This window comes from Arachis ipaensis, chromosome B05 (genome assembly GCF_000816755.2).
Source record: "Arachis ipaensis cultivar K30076 chromosome B05, Araip1.1, whole genome shotgun sequence".
Taxonomy (NCBI): domain Eukaryota; kingdom Viridiplantae; phylum Streptophyta; class Magnoliopsida; order Fabales; family Fabaceae; genus Arachis; species Arachis ipaensis.
The window spans coordinates 129,829,218-129,837,069 of record NC_029789.2 but is presented as its reverse complement, the minus strand read 5'-3'; the positions used below and the strand labels follow the sequence as shown (position 1 = coordinate 129,837,069).

General features: G+C 36.3%; 1 long non-coding RNA gene across 1 annotated transcript; it reads right to left on the bottom strand.

Annotated features, from left to right (window-relative positions):
* LOC110263013 lies at positions 6,067-6,548 on the bottom strand. The gene is made up of 3 exons (XR_002348022.1): positions 6,499-6,548; positions 6,331-6,412; positions 6,067-6,119 (listed from the first exon to the last, which is right to left on the bottom strand). It is a non-coding gene; the product is annotated as an uncharacterized LOC110263013 (long non-coding RNA).

Below are 7,852 nucleotides of genomic sequence, written 5' to 3'. Positions count from 1 at the left end.
TTTTATTAAAATAAAAAAGAGAAGTGTAAAATCATGTAAATTATTTTATTAATTTAGTTGAAACAAAACTCAACTCTAAAGTAACAAATATCCGTTCTGATAATAGACTAGAATTCATTTTACATGATTTTTATGTTTCAAATGGCATTATTCATCAACGTAATTGTGTTGAAACCTCACAACAAAATGGAAAGATAGAACGGAAAGCATTAATGTAACAAATAACCCAGCTTCTAGCACGTCATGACCAATGCTAGCCGCCAAGTGCTGCTACACGGCTTTTCTTAGATACTCTAGACCTTATATTGAATATATACATATGAGCCTATAGTGCTAGTCGAGATCGCGTGTCAGATATATAGATATAATGAAATAGATAATAGTTAAATAGATAATATATACATGAAGAATAGAAAATACAGAAAATATAACAATATCATACATATATTTCCGAAGGTTCATTTAGTACATTATAATTCATACTGGGTTACGTTGTTGCTTATTCATGAAAATATTTACAGACTCCATGTTTATACTATCAAGCCTCGACTCACAAGAGTCACTCTAGTCTGGGACCTATTCTAACTTGTTTATATAGGCATTTACAAAAGCACCTAGCCTTCTAATCTATTCAAAGCGAGGGCAAAGACAACTACTAGCACTGCTACTATTATAACTGCTGCTAGTCTTCGATCCCTGGTAGATGAAGAAATACAGAAGTACTGTGTGGAAGTAAGAGAAGTCGCTCTGACCCTCCGATAATGCTACTGCTGCTCGCTAGTCCCAAGGCTGGAAACTCAAAGAAGATCTCATCGGTTTGCATCTACGGAATAGGAAAGTAAGGGGTGAGAACCTAAGGTTCCCAGCAGGGTACTATACAGAAAAACCTAAGGGGTTCCGCAGCCTAAGTCTATGACTTTGCGCAGTTAGGTCAGTAAGTCACACAAACAAGTACAAGCACAAGTATATAACAGAATAGTAACCAAGCACATAATACAAGAAGCAGAGACAAAATACAATCACAAGTACAAGTAAGCAATCACAAACATAGATAATGCAGCAACCAAGTATGATGCATGCCTGGTCCTATGCAGGCCATGAGCTCATGCGTCGTTTGACTACATGCAACCCGACGTTACCTAGGAACTTGTCCTAGATATGGTTTCCCAATTGCGTCCGTCCGTGCATACGTGTCAATGTGGTTAAAAATACCACAAGTCCGTGACAACAGACAATCGTCGCAAAGCTTGACGCCATAATATACGCACAAAAGGAAACAAAGTTTTAGCAGTCAGTGGGTAATACTCACCTCCAAACAACCTCTAGCACCTTGGGGTTTACAGTTCTTTTTTTGCGGCACATCTCAATAAAATTTATCTCTAAGGGACTTCTTTCCCTTTCTTTTTAAATAAAACTTGTGCCCGGTCTCTGCTCTTTAAATCACATCCTTTGTTACATTTACTATTTTACCTTAGTACTTTTATATATTTTCAATTTTGTCCTTTTGTACATGACTTTTCTTTACCGTTTTCTTTAGACTTTTAGTGACGCTTTCACCACTAATGTTATTAATTTATCATTCTACCCTCATATTTTTATTAAAAGACCTTCTTACCTTCTATTAAGTTAATGAATTATTTTTAATTTGACTTTATACCTAAAATTACTAATATGCCCCTAAGTACTCTAGTTTACCGTTTAACCTGATTTAGTGTCAAAATGTTACCGGATTAATCCTAATATTTTTCTATGACCAAATTATCCATAATACTTTTATTTAATGCCAATTCTACCCTTAGAGATCTAAAAGATCATTTTACCCTTTATTAATGTATTTACTTATTCTAGTTACCACTTTTAACCGTTTTACTTCTAACTTTTACTAAAACTTTTATTTAGACCCAAAACTTTTATTGTAATTATAATTTTGACACAATTAATTTATATAATTACTTTTATCCTCAACGACACTAAATTCAGAATTTTACATATCTTTCAATTAGATTACACTTTTAACCTTCTTTTTATCCAAAAATGGCCATAATACCCTTTTTACTTTTACACCTTTGTTCTATAGGATTAAAATCAGTCTTTTAACCTCTTTTTAACCCTGATACACGTGACTTTCATGATCATTAAGTGGCTGAATTTTCAGGGATGCAATTTTTCATTTTTATCCACTTTTAGTGACTTTTAAGGCTTGAAACTTAAACTCCAAGTGCTCCATTAAGTTCTTACTGTCCCATACATTGTTCAGAGGCAAAGAAGCTTCATATATCACTCAAATAACAGTCCAAAAATAGAGAAACATCACTAAATTTCCAGAATTAAGAATCAAGCACAAAATCACCAAAAAGTAGCTTATATGAACACCGAAAACAAGCACAAACATAATCTAACTAATCCTAACCCTTATCTCTTATGTAATTCAGTTAGTAAACCTTTTAGACACTAGAAAACATGCACACAAGGGATGAAACATAGCTGGTGGTGGTGAGTTTCGTTTTGGGCCTAAAGTGTCGCAAAACGTCGAAATTCAACCACTTTGATCTCGAATCTCTCTAACTCCTTAGGCGTGCTCCATGGGTGCTTCAAGAGGAGTTCTCTATACATGAAAGAGAGTAATAATTCTTCATGGCTACTATTTTTAAAAAAAGAAGTGAAAAGGAGAAAGAACAAGAGTTTACCTAGCTGAAATTTTGATATAAACGCAATGATTAGCAAAAACAGGCAAGAGTTTGTACTTGTATGGTTTGAGTCCTTGAAGAACACATGAAGAATAATGGAAGAAGAGTTGAAATATGGGCTGGGGCACAGAGAATAGGTGCAAGAATTTTCTCTCTTTCTCTCTCAAGAATTCGGTCAAAAGAGTGTAAAAATGTGTAAAGTGTTTTATGAATTTTGCGTGTAATGCTTCCTTAAATTAAAAAAAAAAAATCAAAGTCTTGCTAAATTTATGATGGTAAAAGTGTTTGAAATTTTCGTGGTCAAGGGATGGGCTTCAATGAATAAGGGGCATGAAAACGAGGAAGCTTGGTTAGCGCTTACATGTCGAGCTTATCCACAGTTAACCGCATTTAATTACTCGAGGTTAAAAACACAGCAGAGAGGGGTGAAAGGCTGAGATAGTCTCGTCCCAGAGGCTGAGAAGGAGACACAAGTTACTTGGGTGGCAAATAAGAAGATTTTGGGTCTCTAGGAGTCATTTGCGGAATATAAGTCAGAAATTCGGTTCGAAGTAAATTTTACCGTGTGATGAAATAATTAATGGCTAAGATTTATTCTTAATGAAATAAATCATAAATGTATGGCTAATATTAATCACAGGACACAATTACTAAGGTCGAAATTATTTTTACCACTAGTTTCGAAATTTTCGGTTACAAGAGTTTTTCTCGGCGTATGCAAAAGCGTCACTAAAAGTAAATTTTCAGCTCAAAAAGTCTCTAGTGAGAAAAATAAACCAATGGTAATCTAATATTTATTATTTACGAGTCAAACTTGACTTAGGGTGATTAATTACTCTCATAAAGTCAATTTTGACCTTATTAATGGTCTTTTTCTATTTATATTTTTTATTTTTCTTTAATTTTCAATTTTTTTTACCATTGGGCCAGCCTCACTATTTCTTGTTGGGCCGTGATTTGGGATTTTGCAAAATTAACTTTAAATAGCCAGAAAAGTCTGTTTACCAAAAATCGGGTTCTTACATTTTACCCCCTTAAAGAAAATTTTGTCCTCAAAATTTCAATTATGCACAAGGAATTATAAGGACATCTTTGTCATGTGTTATGGTTAAGATTCTTAATTAGCATAACACTCACCTCAAGCAAAGTGATTGGGTCTAGTGGCGCTTGTTAGTAGTCACAGTAAAACTCTGCCTTGTTGATGGGGTCTAGAGGCCCTATCTGTAATCCTCTTGCGGCAATCTCTTGCCAGGTGTCCCTTATTATTGCAATAGTAACATATATTTGTACCAAACCGGCAAGGCCTACCGCCATAATTTTTCCCACACTTCGGGCATATGAGGCCATCTTGAGTTTGCTGAGGTTGTTCTCCATGTACCCATCCTAGGTCATGATTACTGTTACTACCATTGAAACGAATAGGAAGGTCGCCTCCAGGTCGGTTCCAGTGCTATTGTTGTCCGATAGATTTGAAATCTCTACCCCGAGGGGCTAGTCTCTGATCAAAACTTTGTTGTGCAGCCTCTCGACGATTTGCTCATGCAACTGTCAACTTCTTTGAACATTCCTCTGCCAGTTGACTCTTATTGACTAATTTAGCAAAGTTCCTTATCTCTATTGGACCCACTAAGGCTAACAGATCCTCCCTAAGACCTCCCTCATATTTAATACACTTTCAATCCTCATATTCTGCAAGATTTCCTTGGCATGTTCAAAAATCGACACAAGTCTTCGAATATCTGGGTGTACTCATCCACCGTCATGCTTTCCTACCTCAATTGCAGTAATTCCAACTCTTTGGCAGTGCGGGCAGACGGAGGGAAATACTTCTTGTAGAACTCAGTGCGGAAGTCAGCCCAAGTGATCTCAGCACCTCCTTGTTTCAACAACTTGCTCACTCCCTGCCACCAATGCTGTGCATCCCCCTTCAGCATGTAAGTGGCGAACTCCACTTATTGTCCTTCAGGGACATGTTGCACCTGCAGAGCCTATTCTATGGCATGAAACGAATCATCTGCCCCGGTTGGGTTGATCGTTCCAGAGAAATTAGACGGATTAACTTTAAGAAAATATGCTAAAGTCATTGGCCTATCCCCCTCGGGTACACTGTTTTCCAATCCATTTCCATTTCCATTTCCATGGCCGTTCCCATTACTGTCGTTCCATTCTTTCTATTGTTCTGTTGGTTGCAGCAACGGAATCGTGTACAGCTGTAGCCATTGCGTTCATAGATTCTAACAAGGCAGCCGGGTCAAATGCCAGCTCGGAACTCAGACTCGATTGCCGAGGGCTACGCCTGTTTGCAGTCATTGAGGTTCTGTTAACACCAAACGATCAACGTTAAGATGATCAGTCTTAACATATCCAATTTAAGTGCTAACATTTACAAAATGAATGCTCACAGATCATCATGCAAGATGTATCATTAGAGATACCTTAGCAGCATGAAAATACACAAGCAGAGCATGTGGTGAAGCATGGTCAGTCCAACCCCAGGCTCTACCAAAGACGAACTGCTCTGATACTATTTGTAACGACCTAGTTTCTACCACGTCATGATAATGCTAGCCGCCAGGCACTACTACACGGCTTTCCCTAGAGACTTTAGACCTTATATTAAATATATACTTATGAGCCTGTAGCGCTAATCGAGATCGCGTGTCAGATATATAGATATAACGAAATAGATAATAGTTAAATAGATAATATATACATGAAGAATAGAAAATGCAGAAAACATAACAATATCATACATATATTCCCGAAGGCTCATTTCACTACAAAAAAAGGTCTATGGTCACGGTGAAAAATCGTGACCATAGCTAGTGAAAAGGGTGACCATAGGTCTATGGTCACGGTTTTTGACCTATGGTCACGGTTTTTCCACCGTGGCCTATTCTCTCGTGGCCATAACCTATGGTCACAGTTTTTTTTATCTATGGTCACGGTTTCTATGGTCACGATTTTTCTACCGTGACCATAGCCTCTATGGTCACAGTAGCCCTATCTATCGTCACGGTTTTCACCGTGGCCATAGCCCTATCTATGGTCATGGTTTTTACCGTGACCATAGCCTATTTTATTTTATGACATTTAATTTTTTTTAAAGCATAATCACATCCCAAAATGATGATCATCACAGAATAAATCTAAAAATAAAAAAATGATAATCAACAATTAAGATAAGTTGTGATTAAAACAACCAACTAACATATCAATATAGATGAGTGAATACACTTGTCTCAATCTCAGTTTTATACAGTGATATATACACTAACACTAAGTAGACACTATTAACAGAATTGTTCTATAGGCGTGAGAGTAATACAATTTAGACTCTGCCAGGATAGATTATTTCTAGTATTTCTATTCTTCCTTATCAATGCTTGAGAACTTTTGTTTCAGCCACTTTACCATTTGAAAGCTCAGCACCTGCTTCATTAACATGCAAAGTAAAGTCACATTAGACATAAACACCTACATTTATTCTTCTTCAACTTAGGGGAAAAAAAGCATATCATCAAAACATATATACATCACACATATATTAGCTAGTACACACTATACAACACACATCCACATCATAATATATGAAAAATCATAAAACAATATAAAGAACTTGAAGAGATACAGTATATATTACCAAAGTACTTGAAATCCTCTAAGTAGCTTCTTTTTGTTTTTAACACTTCATTTTTGACAGACTTCATTGCAGCTCTCAATTCCTATAAAGCACCAAATAAGATAAATATAGCACAAGTAAAAAGAAAATGGAAATAAAAAATGAAGCAACATAAACAACAAAGCAAACCTGAAAAGCTCTAGCTTGGCAATCGACAAAACTTACTTTGTTCAAGCTGTGAAGAAACCTGATGAAACAACTGACTGAAGTTAGTAGCCAAACAGAACTAGAGTTGGAAGCTGGAAAACATGTTTTGTAATTTTAAATGCTAAAGCATTTCAATATTAATCAAATCATCATTTACTTTTCAAAATTATTAAAGGTAGTCCTTTTGCAATTATGGGAACTTTATTATATACAAAGGTAACAATGCTGCATAGTTTCAAACAAATTTACATAAAAACTAGCTTTGTGTACAATAAGCAACATGAGCTGATAGTCCAATCAATTTGAGCTACTTAATCATGCTGAAAATAACAACTTCAAGTTTTAACTTCTAACAAAATGAGGATCTATAAAGAAATACCTTCTCAGCAACAGAACTCATATGCATTTCTATTCCCTGCAGCAAAGTTCCACACCCCCAGCTCAATCAACAAAGAAACTACCTTATTCTCTTCGGTGGTCCCAGCTGCAAGAGTTTCAAGTGCATTTATTCTTGATTGGTACTTCTCCTCACAAGCCTTGAAAATATTGTTTTGCTTCATATATGCAACATAGTAAAACAATCATTCTTCAAGGATAACAAAATTAGCTAAATCATAATTTCAACAACAAACTCAACTTTCAAAAACAAATTCAAGATGTACTAATGATTTACAGCAATGAAATTGAAAGAGAAATAACAGGGACGAAGCTAAAACTCACCTGTCCAGAGACCAACTCACGGCGAAGGACGCATTGATGGCTGAAGCAAGAAGACGAGCTTGCGATGGTGACAAAGCGTGACAAAGGACGACGAGCTGTGACGGTGACAAAGCATGACGAGCTTGAGGCGGCGACGACAAGGGCAACAATGGCGAGGCGGGATGGATGGCGGCAGCAGTGCGGCTCTTCCCTCTCTCACGTGTGTCTTTTACCCTCGAGCTCGATGGCTCTCTCGTGTGCGACATGGATGGCGGCGGCAGCAGGATGCGGCGGCGGCAAAGCAGTAGGACGCGGCACGGTTTCCTCTTCTTCGTTCCCAACCTATCTCCCTTCCCCCTTGCTTTCTATTGCTGTTGGTTGTATTTGGGGAGGGGGGATAGGTTTAGGTGGGGGTTTTAATTTGGAAATTTTTAGGTTAATTAGGGTAGTGTAATTTAAATAAAATTAGGGTTAGAGTTTAAAAATTAGAATTAGAGTTTAGATTAGGATAGTATAAGAATTTAAATAAAATTAAAAAGTAGAATAGTAATTAAAAATCAATCATAATTTATTTAAATTAATATTTATTTATCAATTAATTTAATTTTTTAATAAATTTTGAATTTTAATTAATTAT